Source organism: Mauremys mutica, chromosome 9, assembly GCF_020497125.1.
Source record: "Mauremys mutica isolate MM-2020 ecotype Southern chromosome 9, ASM2049712v1, whole genome shotgun sequence".
Lineage (NCBI taxonomy): Eukaryota > Metazoa > Chordata > Testudines > Geoemydidae > Mauremys > Mauremys mutica.
The window spans coordinates 81,612,910-81,630,762 of record NC_059080.1 but is presented as its reverse complement, the minus strand read 5'-3'; positions in this window follow the sequence as shown (position 1 = coordinate 81,630,762).

Genomic DNA, 17,853 nt, shown 5'->3' with positions numbered 1-17,853 from the left:
ACTGAATCTTTTTACTGCTTGTGTTGGAGTAGTGTCTTGTTTCCCATAGGTTGGGGTCCCAACTCACCAGTTGGTCAGGGGAAGGTTCCAGATGTGTTGCCTTGATTCAGGTTTTTTTAAAATGGGTGTTGGGATAGGAGAGTGATGCTCATGTTATGCCTTGAGCCTGCCCCACATGTGCCTTGGAAGCACAGCCCCCAAACTCTCATTTCCATTGGGAGAGGGGAGCAGGATTCAGGCGGTGGCAGGAGTACACCAGAAGTGGCCAGAGCCAGCGAGTACAATCAGCAGCCTGCTAGCAATTGCAGACTCTCTGTAGCGAGAGAAAGGGGCAGGCAGAGCTAGGAGAACAAGAGCAAGGAGGCTTCTGGGGAGCCCAGCAGGTAGTTTTGGGGCTTGGCTAGGAAGGAGGGGGACAAACGGGGGGCTGAGTTAATACAGTATTGCGAAGTCAGTGTTGCTGTTGCACAGTTACGTGGTTTAAAGTTATATCTATATAGATTGGGTATGTATAATGGTGGGTCCCCAAAAACACAACACAGTTGATGAGGGTTGCCTTCATAAAACGTTTGGGAGCCACTGACATAAAATAGTCGTCTTGATTTAGAAGTGCAGTGCTAGGCTGTATTTTTGAAAATATTTTCACTTTAAGGCTACTACAAAACAAGTCACAAATATTAAACCACACTAACTTTCACAAAAGAACTACATGATCACAATCAACAATAGAGAACCTAGTCACAAACCAAGAAGAAGTCTGAATGCCAGTCTAATTGTTGGGGGAGGGGTTAAAATTTAACTGATGATGGGCTGCAATAAGATGTAGTGCAAATATTTCCTGATGCACCATCTTGTTTGTGTGCTCATATGTCTAACACCCATGTCTTCATCCTGTCCCCATTTCTCTTTGGCTTTGAGAGGGAGACCATGCATAGGGGAGAATCAGGCCAGCCTCCAGTTGCTCACTGCAATTGGGTGGCTACTGTCTAACATCCTTATCTTTGTCTTGTTCGGTAGTGCCATCTGTGTCAGGATCAGACTTGTCAAACTGGCAAAGATCTAGTCTGCTTTCTACTATAGTATTCAGCTCTAATGTCAACCTGTGCTGGCATCTCTAATAGCAGGGGGTGGTGAAGAGAGGGAGTTCCTCATCTCTACATTGTGACCCATTTAGTTATGGTAGGGCCTGAGTTCTAGCAAGCTCCTCAGAGGCACAATCTGCAGAGGAAGCCTCAAGGCAACTGACCCAGGCATGTTGAAGGCTGGGTAGTCTACTTGGCTATGACTACTTATTCTCTTGCACCTCTCCTCCAGCTCCTTCCCCCATTCCCATTTTGCAATTGACTGTTTTCCATTCCCATACTTGCCTACTTTTTTCTCTTCATTCTCACACTTGTATATTAATCTTTCAAACATGGAAACATTTGAGAGCAGCATAATATAAGTGGAAGTCTTAGTTGCTGTCTGACATGAAGATGCCTCACTCTCTAAGGAATTGACATCCAATGCTGTCTTTTTCTGTTCCTCCCTCTCCCTATACTTTAGTAGGTGTAGCTGCAGACATTGCTACATATGGCTAGCACCAATGGCCTGAGGAAAAAAAGGAAATGTTCACAATCATTTTGGGAGCAGAGGGAATCCTAACTTTTAGAATTTCTTGAGTTTGGGACAGTTAATTTTTAAGAATCATGTCACTTATTTTGCATCTTTTAGCTGTAGTTTAACTGTTAATATTCTTGCAAATTCTAGAGACCACATTTTTTTCAAGTATAAACATAACTTGTGTAGATATGGTGCATTCTCACTTTGGGGGATGGCTCCATAAATTCAGTAGTGCTGGGTTCTTCAGTCTCTCCTAAAGGAGGCACAGTCAGCTGTCTTGATTAGCTGGGCTAACTGTCTAGATAAGTCCTTCCACAGGAAATCCCCTCCAGAATTTTCTCTGGCTCCAGAGGGAAAGCAGGCTAAGTCAGTGTTCGTAGATTGTCAATCTATTTTTTTTTCCCTCCTGGTTTTTATTTTCCCATAGCTGTCCACTTTGTTAGTGTAGGGTTACTTTTTGTTTTTGTTTAAGGGCTGTTCAGATTTACCTCATGGAGCTCCAGGCAATTGTGGGGACTTTGACCATGATTTCCCTTCAAATTAGCCCTGGTAATGGCAGAAAAAAAGCATAAAAAGAAAAGGGCTTCTCTGTGTTCTGCTCACCCCCACCTCTCCCTTTGGCATATAGTGTACTAAGGGGAAGAGTGTTCCTTTTGCTCCCTCAACCTCAGCTCAGGGCTACTGCAGTTAGAAAGCAAGCAGCATATGTCCCTGGCATAGGACAGTACAGTGGTGGCTGCTGCTAAGTGAGCAGCCAAGTAAGACAAGGCACTGAAGAAAGTGCCCAGGAAACAGGCCCACTTTGCTGCCAATAATGTGGACTGGTCCCTTAGCAGCAGCTCCAGTCAACATGGGAAAACTCCAGGGCCCCAGTCACCTTCCAAAGCATTGTGATGGGGGAGCTAAGCAGATTGCCTGGACCTTCCTCTCTCCATGCCAATGGACATGCAGTGGTCAGGACACACACTCAATGCTGTAAGCCTCGAAAACTGGCAGCACAGTGAAATCAGTTTCCTGCCTCTGCCCCCTCTTTGCTTTGTAGTGGGGGCTTGGTGCCCATTTTTGAGTAGGGAGCTTGTGTACCACAGGCAGCCATTTTAGAACAGGTTCCTGTCCTACCTTCTCAGCAGCCATCTTGTGCTTTTCCACCCAGTGGACTCTAAGCTCTTTCCTCTCCGGACTCTTACCACTCCAAAGGCCTTGGCCCCCTCTCCTGGTAGTCCTCTCTAAGCAGTGTAAGGGTCACAGACAGAGCAAAGAAATCCTAGAGGATCAGGAATGATTCTTCCCTACACAGCTTTTTGCCTTTACTCGAGTATGGCTGTTGTTGTTCTTGGGTATCTTCCCACAGCAGTTAGCCAAAAAGGGGACACAGATCAGGAGAGGGTCTAAAATAGAAAACACCCACAAATATTTTCCAGTGAGCTGTAAAACTGACCCTTACATTCCTGTCCTGGCTATCTTGTTTAAGGGTGCAAATTTGGTAAACCTGTGCTTTGAAAAAAAAAGTGCTACTCAAGTTTTCACTGACAGATGGGTAGAATGAGCTCTCTGCAGAGACTATGAAGTGATAGAGCCTCTGCAGAGGCCACTCCTCCCCACCCCCACTAGAGCAGTATTTGCTTGTACTGAGTCCCTGCTCTCTCACAGTCCCAAGAAGGTCTGGGGTTGGGATCAAACTTAAAGAATTTCCATAACATCTGCTTTAGTTTCAGATGCCTCACTCGATGCTCAAGAAGGCATCTATGGCTATGGAAGCAGATACTTCTGGAAGACAGGTTTTTGGTGGTAAACCTATACTTGAGGGGATTGGGGAACCAATAGAAAAAGCTGCATCTGAAGCACAGGACAAAAAGTGTGTTTCCCCTCTTAATGATAACGTAGTCAAGAGATTGTAAACTATTTTTCCTCTGTAGGCAGCCATTGGGGGGTATTGGAGCATCAAATATGTATGCTTAGAGAATCTATCTTCTCTCCTACCCTAGATTAGGGAAAGCCAGGGCCATTAATCCTAGAGGTGATTCAGTCTCCAGGAATGTTCCCAAGTGAAATCAATGAGTAACAGCCTATTTCGGGGGTAGAGTGCATGCTGCCTTCCCTTTTACACACCTATGTCTTCCAATGTGGACAAATGATTAAGACTCTCCCCTTCCCCCCCCCCCCCATGGTTATGCCAAAAAATCAAAAAGATCTTTTCTACACACACAAAGCAGCCTGTCCAAGAGGAAGACTGTGGTCTGGCAAATCTTGGGGTGATAGAGCCAGGCCTAGACATGGATTGGTATCGGGACTTGTACTCCATACTGTTTTTGGTGCCAGAGAAACGGAAGTACAGGGCTGACCTGGCTTTAAAATCACTAAGCTGATTCATGGCAGCATGCTCAGCCACAAACCCACTTTAACACTGTTGTCTTCAGCAGAGGGAGCTCAAGAGCATAACCCAGACTTTTGGGAAACCAATGTGTGATCTCATCTAGCTCCAATTCCAAGAGGAGCAAATTCTAGGTCAGGAGCAGAAAGTGGGCCTGGGGACTTGATGCTTTCTCCCAGGTATGGCTAAGGGCTCTGCTGCAGACATTCCCTCCTTTTCCCATGACAGCATGCATCACCTATCAGGTAGAGAGACAATAGGCTGTAGTGATTCTGATTGCACTGCTCTGGCCAGACATCCCTGGTTTTTGGACCTCATGGAATGGGAGATCTGGGCTATCTACCATTACTATTCACTCTGGATCTTCAATCACAGGCATGACTGTTCCCTCACAACCTAGCATCTCTCAACCTGAGTGCCTGGTTATTGAGAGAGCATGTTTAATAAAAAATCACTAGGATGTACCAGAGACACGTTCTCAATCCTGCTGAAGTTCAGCAAGCTTTCCTCCAATTCTCAGAATACAATAATATGAAGACCATTAGATTCATGGTTAACATTAGGAGGATACACAGTGGGCATGGCTTTAGTTGAATTGCTCTTAAGATTCTTATGAATGGGCTTGTGTTTGGAATTGCAGTGAATTTCACTCAGATCTCACCTGTCAACTTCGTCCTCAGTTCTGGTAGCAGAGGGTCAAGCTAGTTGCCCCTGCCCATTAAAAACAAAAAATTCTCCAGCCTAATCAGACTCCTTATTTCCAAAGTAGCTACATGTGACCTTTCCTAGTTTTAAATCTGCTGTTGGGTTCCCTTTTCAAACCCTTCTCAAGTATCACTATATTTCCTTTTATTGGACCGACTTCCCTTTGTGCGAGAGAGAGAGACAAGCTTTCGAGCCATATAGAGCTCTTCTTCAGGTCTTGGTGTGGCTCAAAAGCTTCTTTCTCTCATTAATAGAAGTTGGTCCAATACAAAAAAAAATATTCCCTCACTCATCTCTCTCTAAATAGCTTAGGATGGACACAGCTACAACTACATTTCCTGATAAGGTCAGCTTCCTAGTGTCTGTAACTTGTGTATGAAAGGTATTGGGCAGGAACTCTGGCCTTGCTATTTTGTTTCGTAATGAAAGGGTGGTAATACTTAGACTTTTCATTCATTCCCAAGATAAATTTCTTTCTTCCACTCATCCCAAGAGATTTTTCTCCTTTTTTGGCCAAATCCAACCCCTCTGAAAGATATCTAGACTGCACTTAAGATCTGTTTTTAGAGGACAAGCTCTCAGCAAAACCTCTGCTTTGTTCATCCTAATACACCACAGGGTTAGGAGACAGATACAGGGCTCCCATACAAGATATATTTTGGGGGAGGAGGAGATTTTTGGGGGGCATGTCAAGACAAGGGCAAAACTCCATTCAAGATTAAAGCCCATTCCGCAAAGGCAATGGCAGCTTACTGAGCTAGTGAAGGGTTTTGTGGTGCATCAATCTTGTGTATCCCTGCATAGGTTCAACAAATGCTAGAAGACATAGACTTCAACTGGGCAAAGCAGCCTTCCGAAGGAGATTTCTACAAGCCACAGAGCACCTTTTCCTTCCCCCGCACCCTCCCCAACAATTGATAGTGAGGGGTGGTGGTTGAGTGTACTACAAAAATCCCATCACTACTTGTATTTTATGTTGAAATACTCTCAATATTACAGTTCTCAAGGATGCAGTAAAACCTAACTTACTTTTCAGGTTCAAGCCTTTAGGTCAGTCAGTTACAGAAAATTTAGAGGCCCCACTAGGCTATACATTCAATAATACATCCATACTTTATTAAAAAAAATAGTTAAGCAAAACAGGCATTCAATTACTACTTACACATGTGCTACTATTGTACTCAGCCTCTCAGATGAAATGATGTAGCAGATGCTGAACCCAAACTGTCCTGTTTTGATGTTAATTGGAGCTCTTTCCATAACCTAACAAATCTACACCTTTTATATTCTATTATAATACTAATTAATATTAAACAGCCTGTTGCAATAATATTTCTACCTCCTTATGGGCTCTTTACATACACACTGTTTAAATTCATATCTGCACCAATAGCTTTCCCATATTCTCAATATAGATAGCATGTTACTAAACATTTACAATTCTCAGAAACAATCATTAAAAACCTGGCTCAAAACATAGTGGTAGCATAAGCTTGGGTCATGGCCTTGTTAATTCTTACTTTCCCATAACATTGTCTCCTACTTATCTTCCACTTTTCTCAGACTAGCAACTTCAATTTCCCTCACTCCTCTACACGTAGGAAATACCAACATTTGAGCTTTTCCATCAAACATTTGATTTAAAACTTCATTAGCATTTTGAACTTCATTACCTATTTCAATTAAAGGGGTATCCTAGCTAGTTAGCAAATCTTGTGTCCCAATAATGTTTGAGTACTCCTCTGGAGTAAACTGCTACCAATTCTTGGTGATTTGGTGTAAACTCAGCCATAGTATCATTAACAAATTCAGGTTACCAGTACATAGCATTTCTCCCTTATCATTTAGGACTAAAACAAAAATTTGGCTATTTTGTAACACATCACATTGCACCATAATAAAAATGCCTCTCTCTTTGTCACTGCACAATAGTGTGCATCATTACATAGACCAATCTTGCCATTCGTATCTTCCATTTAGTCAGTCACACTGGGTGGGATGTAAATTCTTCTGGCTGGAACAATAAAAATTTTTGTGGGGGGCAGGAGGAGTATGGGGCAGTTTCATTCACCTCTGCTGTACAGGGACTGCCCAAAGAGAACATACCAGCACCAGCGGCATGGGCCAATGAGAGGAAGGAGAACCAGCGAACCTGGGTCAACCAGCAGAGGGTGCTTTCTACACAGCAAAATAAGCAAAATAAAAACAAGACCACACCATCGCCATGGACAAGTGTGACATGGGGTAGCAGCCAAAGGTCTCTGACTCCCTTAGGCCTCTGAAAATCCCAGCTAACTATTATTAATGCTCTATGTGGGCACAAACCATGCAGAAAGGCAGTGATGTCATGGATTACAATGTAGGCTAAAAGTTAGAGTGCATTCAGGACCTTATTCTGCCCTACCACATTATCTTATACTTAGTATATAACAAATATGCATAGTCAGGAAGGATGTTAATCGCCTCATCAATCTATTTTTGAAATAGAATGAAGTATAAGCAGAGCCTAATTTATGCATTTTTCTTATAACAATATGTATTTAATATAATGACTCCTGGGGGAATTCTGCGCCACTGCGCAAGTCAGAATTTCACAGAATTCCCTGTTTGCCCGCACAATTTCTGGTTGCCAAAGGGAGGCTCCTATCTCTGCTTTGAACTCTCAGCCCTGAACCCTCCCCCTGGAGTTAGGCACCTAAGCCAGGTCAACCCATGGGCTAGTAGATGAAACCTGGACCTTTCTCACAAAAAAGAAACCCACCCTGTTAGAGCCAATAACCCATTTTTAAGGGTGCTGTCCTGGAACATGGGAGACCCAGATTCAAATCCCTGCTCTGTGAGATTTTGAGTAGGGACTTCATCCTAGATCTCTTACATTTAAGGGCAGCATCCTACCCACCAGGCTATTTTGGGCTGGGACCCTCAATCTATCCCATTGAAGTTCCACTTTGTATAAGTCATAAAATATTCATTACACAATCGAGAGGGCGAGATGATAGTGTGGTGGTTGAGGCACTCCCCTGGAATGTCGAAGACTGAGATTCAAGTCCCTTGTCCAATCATTATTAACACAAAGTGGAACAGCTCCAGGAAGAGAGGCTGAGACACCCTCCCAAGCATTCCTAATAGCCTGGTGTTTAGCACACCCTCATGGGATATGGTAGCCCTACATTCAAATCCCTGCTCCAAATCAGTCTGAGAAGGGATTTGAACCTGACTCACTGACATCCCAGCTACATACCCCTAACCACTGGGATAGTGGGTATTCCAGGAACACCCCTTTTTAAAATCCCATCCCTTTATGCAGGGCCCAATCCCCTAAGCATGTTCTGAACATACATGTGGGATCAGGCTCTGCTGAGAGAGAGGCAGGGGAATGCTTTGGGGCTCTGGCTTGAGCAAAGGCCCTGAGCAGCTCATTAGCTATGGAGTGACAGCAGGACTTAGGTGGCTTTACACAGGCCCACCAATGGGAACTTAGGCACCCTCAGAGTTAGGCAGCAGCTGATCTGGTTCTGCGAATGTCAGCAGCACCTAAGTACCTTTGTGGCTCTAGTCCTTAGTCACTTTTGAAACTTGTGTTCGGTGTTTTTGAATATCACAACATAGCACAACTCAGCTGCCATCCCTGGATTTGTGCAGATGTAACTGGTCTTAGTAAATTCTGCTGCTACACAGGAAGGAACAGACTCAAGTTCACTCTGTTGGCTGTGCCGCGCTAACTGGAGTAAAAAACAGTAACACTTCAGACACTAAAGTAAACAGCTGATCTCGCTCCTATTCAAAGCTATATGTTTTTATTCCAAACTCAGCACCACAGTTTATAATTGGCTACACTCAGGGAACAGACCTGATGAGTCAGAAGGTGTTCTTCTTCGAGTGATTGCTCCTATGCATTCCATGTAGGTGTGCGCGCTGCGCGTGCACGGCTCTTCGGAACATTTTTACCCTAGCAACTCCGGCGGGCCGGCTGGGCGCCCCCTGGAGTGGCGCCGCTATGGCACTGGATATATACCCCAGCCGGCCCGTCCGCTCCTCTGTTCCTTCTTACCGCCCGTGACGGCCAGTTGGAACAGTGGAGTGCTCCTTTACCTCCACAGCCCTAGCGTTTCTCTATTTCCTCCGTGTATATAGTTGGTTAAGTTAGTTAAGTTGTTAAGTTAGTTGAATAGTTTAGTTAGATATAATGTAATAAGGGAATTAGGGGGGTTTACCCCTCTTCTTCCACAACCGGTGCGGGCTCATGCCCAAGGCACCAGGGTTTAAGCCCTGTGCGGCTTGCCAGCAGCACATACCGGTCAGGGACCCGCACGACTCCTGCCTGCGCTGCCTCGGGGAGACCCATCGGCCAGATAAGTGTCCCATCTGCACGGCGTTTAAGCCGCGAACTAGGAAGGAGCGGGACTCTCGCCTAAAGCAGCTCCTTATGGAGGCGACACTTCAACCTCCCGCGCCGACCCCAGCGGCACCGAAGTCGTCATCGGCGCGCAGCGCACCAGCGGCCCCGAGCCGCTCCGGTACTGAGACTGCTCGAGCTCTGCAGCCGGCACCGGCGTCCCGGCACCGTTCCCTCTCTCCCGCGAGGAAACGGAAGACAGCGCAGATGGCCTCTAAGCCGCATGCTCCGGGACCGCTTGCCCAGCCACCACCGGCACCTCCGGCACCGGCTGCGGCGATGCACAAGCCGTGCACGGTACCGTCGACTCCGGCGCTGCAAGAGCCGTTGAGTCCGGTACCGCCCTGCTCCCCGGTGCCAACCGCGGTCGAGCTACATCTCCCGTCCACACCCGAGACCTTCTCGACGGCGAGAGAGCTCATCGAGCTCACAGAGGCACCGAGCCTCCGGCCCCCGGCACCGCCGGTGCGAGCTGTTCAGTCAGCGGGCAAGCCGGCGATGATGCGGCCACCTTCCCCTGATGGACGGGTTAGACGACGGTCCCGCTCCCGCTCCCGGTCCCGCAGACGGTCACCGCCATGCCGATCCAGGTCCCGGCACCGTTCACCATCGCGGTACCGCTCCCCGTCTCGGCACCGGTCGCAGTCCCGGTACCGCTCAACATCGCAGTACCGGTCGCACTCCCGGAGACGCTCCCAGTCCCGGTCACCCGACCGCCGGTACCGAATGAGGTCCGGATCCCGGTACCGTTCCCGGCACCGCGACTCCCGAAGCCGCTCCCGACACCGTCGGTCGAGATCGTGGTCGACCTCCAGGCACCGAAGCAGTCGATGGTCCCGCTCTCCATCCCGGCACCACGACGACCGGCACCGATCCTCGGCACCATCCAGGGACATACTGCCGGCATCCACGGCGCAATCTATTAGCGCCTCAGCCCCGCCATGGCCTTCTTGTCAGCCCTCAGTCGCCTCTCAGGCGGGCAGCGGGAGAGATCTCCGGGCCAACCCCCAAGGCCAGGACCGCGGACAGCAGCAGTGGGGTTTTTGGGTCCCCTGGGCTTACCACGAGCCTCAAGGGCTCCCCTTCCCCCCACGGCACGCAGGCGCCCAACATAGGGTGCCGGAAGCCACGGTGAGCAGGCCTCCCCCATCACCACCGGGTGAGGCCCCGTCGCCACCTGGTCCCGCAAAGCATCCGGGGTCCGAGGCGGCTTCACACCCCCTGGAAGAATCACCTCCAGAAGCGGTGGTCCAGAGTCTGTCCTCATCATCCTCGCCGGATGAGGCGGTGGCGGGGGCTTCTTCAGCAGACCCCCCTCCTATTGACTTGCGGGCCCACCAAGACCTTCTTCGCCGGGTGGCAAAGGCTATCGACCTCCCCGTGGCGGAGGTCCCGGAGGATGACGACCCGGTGACCAACGTGATTGGAACTGAGGCCCCGCTGCGGGTGGCCCTTCCATTCATCCGCACTATTCAAAAGAATGTCACTACCATCTGGCAGTCACCGGCGTCCGTCCCTCCCACCGCACGTGGAGTCGAACGAAAGTACTCGGTTCCTCCCACCGGCTACGAGTACTTATACAACCACCCCACTCCCGACTCCCTCGTGGTGCAGTCCGTCAATGACCGAGAAAGACATGGGCAGCCAGCCCCGGCGCCAAAGTCTAAAGACGCTAGGCGCATGGATCTGTTGGGCCGGAAGGTCTACTCGGCAGGGGGTCTCCAGCTCTGGATTGCCAACCAGATGGCTCTCCTCGCTCGCTACACCTTTGACATCTTGGTGTCCCTATCAAAATTTTCGGAGCTAATCCCAGCAGCCTCACGTCAGGAGTTCTCGGCCCTCCTCGAGGAGGGCAGAAAAGCCTCCCGGTCCTCCATCCAGGCCGCTCTGGACTCGGCGGACTCAGGAGCCAGAACCCTGGCCTCAGGTGTGACCATGAGGCACATCTCCTGGCTGCAGTCCTCCACCTTGCCGCCTGAGGTGCAGTACACCCTACAAGACCTCCCATTCGACACTCAGGGTCTCTTCTCGGAGAAAACGGACTCCAGGATTCAGACCCTCAAAGTTGGTCGAATCGCCATTTGCACCTTGGGTATGCACACACCGGCTACCCAGCGGAGATCATTCAGGCAGCAGCCCTACCGGCCCTTTACTCAGGCCAAGTCGCGGCCGTATAATAGTCGGCGAGGTAGCCTGAACCGCCGTAGACCATCGGGCAACAGGCGCAACCAGGCCCAGGCGCCTTCCAAGGCCCCTCAAGGGCCCAAACAGGCCTTTTGATGGGACGCCCGAGGACGGCCCATCAGACTCTTTCCCGGATCCTACCCCATTATTTTGCAACCGCCTTTCCCACTTCCTCCCGGCGTGGTCCCAAATAACATCGGACAACTGGGTACTTCGTACTGTCCAGTATGGTTACCGCCTTCAGTTTCTTTCGCCCCCTCCCTCCCACCCACCTTCCCCGTCCCTCTTCAGGGACCCCTCTCACGAGCAATTCCTCCTACAAGAGGTCGAGACTCTGCTGAGCTTGGGTGCCATAGAGGAGGTGCCGAACGTCATGCGGGGCAGGGGATTTTATTCCCGATATTTTCTCCTCCCCAAGGCGAAAGGAGGTCTCCGACCTATACTAGACCTCTGGGAGCTCAATAGGTACCTGCTCAAGCTCAAGTTTCGCATGGTCACCCTGGGGACCATCATTCCCTCCCTGGATCCGGGAGACTGATTTGCCGCCCTCGATATGAAGGACGCGTACTTCCATATCGCGATTTACCCTCCCCATCGACGCTACCTGCGCTTCGTGGTCAACAGCGCGCACTACCAGTTTGCGGTGCTACCCTTCGGCCTGTCCACCGCGCCAAGGGTCTTTACCAAGTGCATGGCAGTGGTTGCCGCAGCCCTCCGCCGTCGTCGCATACACGTCTACCCGTATCTCGACGACTGGCTGGTTCGCGGGACATCCCAACAGCTGGTAGTGGATCAAATGACCGAAATACTATCCCTATTTCGGTTCCTGGACCTTCTCATCAATGCCGAGAAGTCCACTTTAACTCCATCACAACGAGTGGAGTTCATCGGAGCGATCCTCGACTCCAGTTTGGCCAGGGCCTGCCTCCCTCGACCTCGGCACCAGACAATGGTCTCCATCATCCGGGACCTACACACCTTTCCCACGACAACGGTTCGGTCCTGCCTACGCCTCCTGGGCCACATGGCGTCCTGCACATTCGTGACCACGCACGCCAGGCTGCGCCTTCGCCCATTTCAATCTTGGCTAGCGTCGGTGTACCGCCCGCATCGTGACCCCATAGACATGGTGGTCACAGTCACGAAACCAACCCTCGATTCGCTCAGCTGGTGGCTGGACCCAGAGGTCGTGTGTGCAGGAATCCCGTTTCGCCCTCCTCGCCCATCCGTCACCCTGACCACGGATGCCTCGGCGTTGGGATGGGGGGCTCATCTGGGCGACCTTCACACCCAGGGTCTCTGCTCGCCCCAAGAGCTCTCCCTCCACATCAACGTCCGGGAGCTGCGAGTCATCCACTTGGCGTGTCTCACCTTCCGCGCCCGTCTGCAAGGCCGCTACGTGGCGGTGTTCACGGACAATAAGACGGCGATGTTCTATGTGAACAAGCAGGGCGGAGCCCGCTCCTCCCTGCTCTGCAAGGAAGCGATGCTCCTGTGGGACTTCTGCGTGACCCACTCGATTCGCCTGGAAGCGTCCTTTCTTCCAGGAGTGCAGAACACGCTGGCCGACCATCTCAGCAGGTCATTCCTCTCCCACGAGTGGTCTCTTTGTCCAGATGTGGCGCACACAATTTTCCGGAGGTGGGGGTTTCCCCAGATAGACCTGTTTGCCTCCAAGGAGAACAGGAAGTGCCACCTGTTTTGTTCATACCAGGGTCGCTCTCCAGGCTCCCTGTCGGACGCATTCCTCTGCTCCTGGACGGATCACCTCCTCTACGCCTTCCCTCCGTTCCCGCTCATACACCGGGTGCTACTCAAGCTTCGGAGGGACAGGGCCCACCTAATACTCGTCGCTCCGGCCTGGCCGAGGCAGCACTGGTACAGCCTGCTGCTCGAGCTCTCCGTTCGGGATCCCATTCCCCTTCCGTTATGGCCGGACCTCATCACGCAGGACTTCGGCAGACTCTGCCATCCGAACCTACAGTCCCTCCATCTTACAGCTTGGTACCTGCGTGGTTGACCCACGCAGAGAGGGACTGTTCGGCGGCAGTACAGCAAGTCCTACTTGAAAGCAGGAAGCCTTCCACTCGCTCCACCTACCTCGCGAAATGGAAGCGTTTCGCGCTCTGGTGTGATCAACGAGGCCTTAATCCCTTCCTAGTCCCTATCCCTACAATCCTGGACTACCTCTGGTACCTTAAAGAACAAGGACTCGTGGTCTCCTCCTTGAAGGTGCACCTGGCAGCCGTGTCCATCTTTCGTCCATCCATGGGAGGTTGGTCCATCTTCTCCAACCAGATGGTTTCCCGCTTCCTTAAGGGCCTGGACCGCTTGTACCCGCTGATACGGCATCCTACCCCGACCTGGGATCTAAACCTTGTTCTGGCCAAGCTTATGGGAGCGCCCTTCGAGCCCCTGGCCACGTGCTCCCTACACTATCTCTCCTGGAAGATGGCCTTCCTCGTTGCAATTACGTCGGCAAGACGAGTTTCCGAGCTCCGTGCCCTAACGGTTAGTCCACCATACACCGTCTTCCACGGAGACAAGGTGCAGCTTCGACCACACCCGGCCTTCCTCCCTAAGGTGGTGTTGGCCTTTCACCTCAATCAGGAGATCTTCCTTCCGGTCTTCTTCCCGAAGCCGCACGCCTCACCTCGTGAGCAACAGCTTCACACCTTGGACGTCCGCAGGGCCCTTGCTTTTTATATCGAGCGGACGAAGCCCTTCCGGCGTTCGCCACAGCTGTTTGCAGCGGTTGCTGATTGCATGAAAGGCAAGCCGGTCTCCTCGCAGCGGATTTCCTCCTGGGTGACGGCATGTATCCGGACATGCTATGAGCTTGCTCGCGTGCCACCATGCCGCCTCACCGCTCACTCAACGAGAGCGCAAGCCTCGTCGGCCACCTTCCTGGCCCATGTTCCCATCCAGGACATCTGTAGAGCGGCCACCTGGTCTTCTGTCCACACCTTCGCTTCCCACTACGCGTTGGTGCAGCAATCCAGAGACGATGCAGCCTTCGTCTCCGCAGTCTTACACTCTGCCACGTCTCACTCCGACCCCTCCGCCTAGGTAAGGCTTGGGAATCACCTACATGGAATGCATAGGAGCAATCACTCGAAGAAGAAAAGACGGTTACTCACCGTTGTAACTGTTGTTCTTCGAGATGTGTTGCTCCTATCCATTCCAGACCCGCCCTCCTTCCCCACTGTCGGAGTAGCCGGCAAGAAGGAACTGAGGAGCGGACAGGCCGGCTGGGGTATATATCCAGCGCTATAGCGGTGCCACTCCAGGGGGCGCCCAGCCGGCCCGCCGGAGTTGCTAGGGTAAAAATGTTCCGAAGAGCCGTGCACACGCGGCGCGCACACCTACATGGAATGGATAGGAGCAACACATCTCGAAGAACAACAGTTACAACGGTGAGTAACCGTCTTTTTTTACATAGTCTCTTTTCCGAGTGGAATCACACTGTAAAGAAAACTCAGATGCCTTACTAATCCACGGCAATAACATTTACAGAAACAAACTAAGCCTTTATTTTAACATCTGTACTCTATCTCCTCTCCTTCACTGCTCTGCCCCTTCACAGGGGTATCCTGGCATGCAGTACAATATCTCCCTCCCACTTTTTCTCTGCCTTGGGTGCTTGGGCAGCTCTCATGAATTTTAACACCCTAATCTCAACTGCTGCATCTTTAGAACCTGACTGAGGCAGTAAATAAGGCCCTCAAGTGCAAGGTGAACTCAGGCATAACGGTGCTCAACACAAGAATGGTGATGGGGTTCTAGCTTACCCTGCTGTCAGATGCTCATTGCCAGTAATTGCACCTCTGCTGATTCCAGGTGATCATCAGGCTTTTTCCACTAGGTGAGTGGCAATTTGAACAGATACACCAAGTAAATCCTACAGCAGTGATGCCTTATACCAGCATTGAATAGCTAAGTTCTGGGGGTGGGTGGCTGTCCATAATATTTGTGTTAAATCCTGGCTTCTAGTATGCTGGGACTGCCAGATTTCTTGTTTCCTCTGCAGTAATACTCATCACTTTTATGTATTTTTATACAACTGTACTTGTACGTTCATCAACAGTGACATACATGGCTGATAACGTGTTTTAATATAACCTTCTGCCATGCCACTAAAGAAATCCATGAAGGGCTAAGGAACACTCATATAGCAGAGTGCAGTGACGGATATAATGTGTCTCTTTTATATGGCAGGTATTTTTAGTAATCATTAACTTCAGCACATGGATTTCTGCTTCTGCTGAAGGCACAGCAGGCAAGGTTACCCAATCTGTTATATTAAAACCATATGGTCAGCCGTTGAGAATTTGTTTTATACTGCAGAAATCAAAATGCAGTTGCTACAGAGTGGCAGATGGCAGCCACAATGAAACTGAAATGCCAACTGCACGACACATTGGATTGAGTTTACATTTTCTAGTTTGTTAAACTTAAGAAATCAGTTTAACACCCAACTCTGCTGCAAAACCATAACATTAGCCATTACAAGAAAGTTCCCAGACAACTCAAAGTAAGATGGGATTTCATGGGCCTGCCTTGATTAAAACCAAAATTGTCACTGGCAATGTTTACAAATCAGGTTTTGAAACCAGTTCGCTTGGCAGAAAGAACTAATGACATTTTTTTAAAAAAAAATGAAGAATACATGTTCAAATATCTTTTGTGAAACTGGAGCAGAGGTGATTGTGACTCATTAAACTGCACAGAAATCACTGCCCTCCTTCAAACAAGATGCATGTCTTGGTGGAATGCCATAGGAATGCATATGGCCAACAGATGGCTGAAGGGGGGGGGAGCGGGAAACAGGCCTGAGTTTGCAAGGTAAAAGCACATGTTTCTTACTCCTTTTCTCTAGCTGAAACAGCTGCTGGGCACCTGCAGAGTTAGGCAGCAGCTGATGTGGTTTTGAGAATGTCAGCAATGCTGTAGATGGAGCCAGAAAGTTTATAAAACAACTATGTGCATATGAATTTCATTGTGTTGTGGGCCCTTCCTGGCTTAATAAAGTCTGACTAAAGCCCTGCTCTTTAAAGACATGCCTCCCCCACCATTTGAAGGTGTTGCTTGCCTTTGTATTTTTTAAAGCCTAACTCAGCTGGGATGTCAGTGAATCGGGTTCAAATCCCTTCTCAGCCAAAACAGCTGCTGCGAGTGCTCTAAATCTTACTAATTTTTTAAGGGAAATCTGAAGCACTAGCGCGGCTTTTCATTCGGCATTCGTGGATTTATAGATTATAAAGCTGGAAGGGAACACTGTGATCATCTGGCCTGCCCTCCTGCATAACTGAGGCCATAGGACTTCCCTGAATTAATTTGTTTAAATTAGCATATATCTTTTAGGAAAAAAATGCAGTCTTGATTATTCTTCTTTTTTTCATGTGACTTAGAAACTGCCATGTTAGATATCCAAATGTCGGTTGGCAATCCAATTAATTGCTTCAGGAGACGCAGAGTGCATGGCAGAGATACCACGGATATGATTATTTTGGGACATTGATAGGTTGAAGTATGTTTCTACAGTCACAAAGAGGATTGAGTTTCAGTCCCAATTTATGGAGAAAGTAAGTGCATCTGCCATGTGATGTGCAGATGTGATTCAAAGTGATCACGTTTTAAACAAATAAAAGGAAGTTCTTCTTCACGCAGCGCACAGTCAACTTGTGGAACTCCTTACCTGAGGAGGTTGTGAAGGCTAGGACTATAACAATGTTTAAAAGGGGACTGGATAAATTCATGGTGGCTAAGTCCATAAATGGCTATTAGCTAGGATGGGTAAGAATGGTGTCCCTAGCCTCTGTTCGTCAGAGGATGGAGATGGATGGCAGGAGAGAGATCACTTGATCATTGCCTGTTAGGTTCACTCCCTCTGGGGCACCTGGCATTGGGCACTGTCGGTAGACAGATACTGGGCTAGATGGACCTTTGGTCTGACCCGGTACGGCCTTTCTTATGTTCTTATGTTCTTACGTTTTCCATCGGCGTGAAAAAAACACTGGGTTCTTCAGTTGGATCCTTGATGAGGTGTTTGTTCGGGACATTGGCAACCTTTCACCTTGCTCTCATTGTCAAGAAGAATCATAGAATCTCAGGGTTGGAAGGGACCTCAGGAGGTCATCTAGTCCAACCCCCAATCCTGAATCTTCGAGCTCTTCCACTGCAAGCCAAAAAGGTTTTCTAGATCTGAGTCAGAATTTCAGTAAGGTATTTAGGCCTTCTTGTATTGGAAGATCCTTGTTCCCTCATATAATGGGATTTCTGAAGTATTCTCATGTCATGACAGATTTGGAGGGGTGGATGTGCACCAGTAGAGGAAGCCACAGTTGTGACATTGATTTTATTCTGTCCATAATTATCCGTGTGGCAGTGTAAAGTTGAGAGTTGACAAGTGATGTGTGGGAGCTATGTGTGTCCAGATGGGTGAGCAGTATTCTGCAGCAGAGCAGACAAAGGCCAGTGAAGAGGTCTGTAGAATTTTAGCATTGGTTCCCCAGTGCATTCCTGCCAGATTCTGGGTGAGATTGACATGTTAGGCTTTGATATAATGTCACACCAAGATATTTTGGGGTGGAAT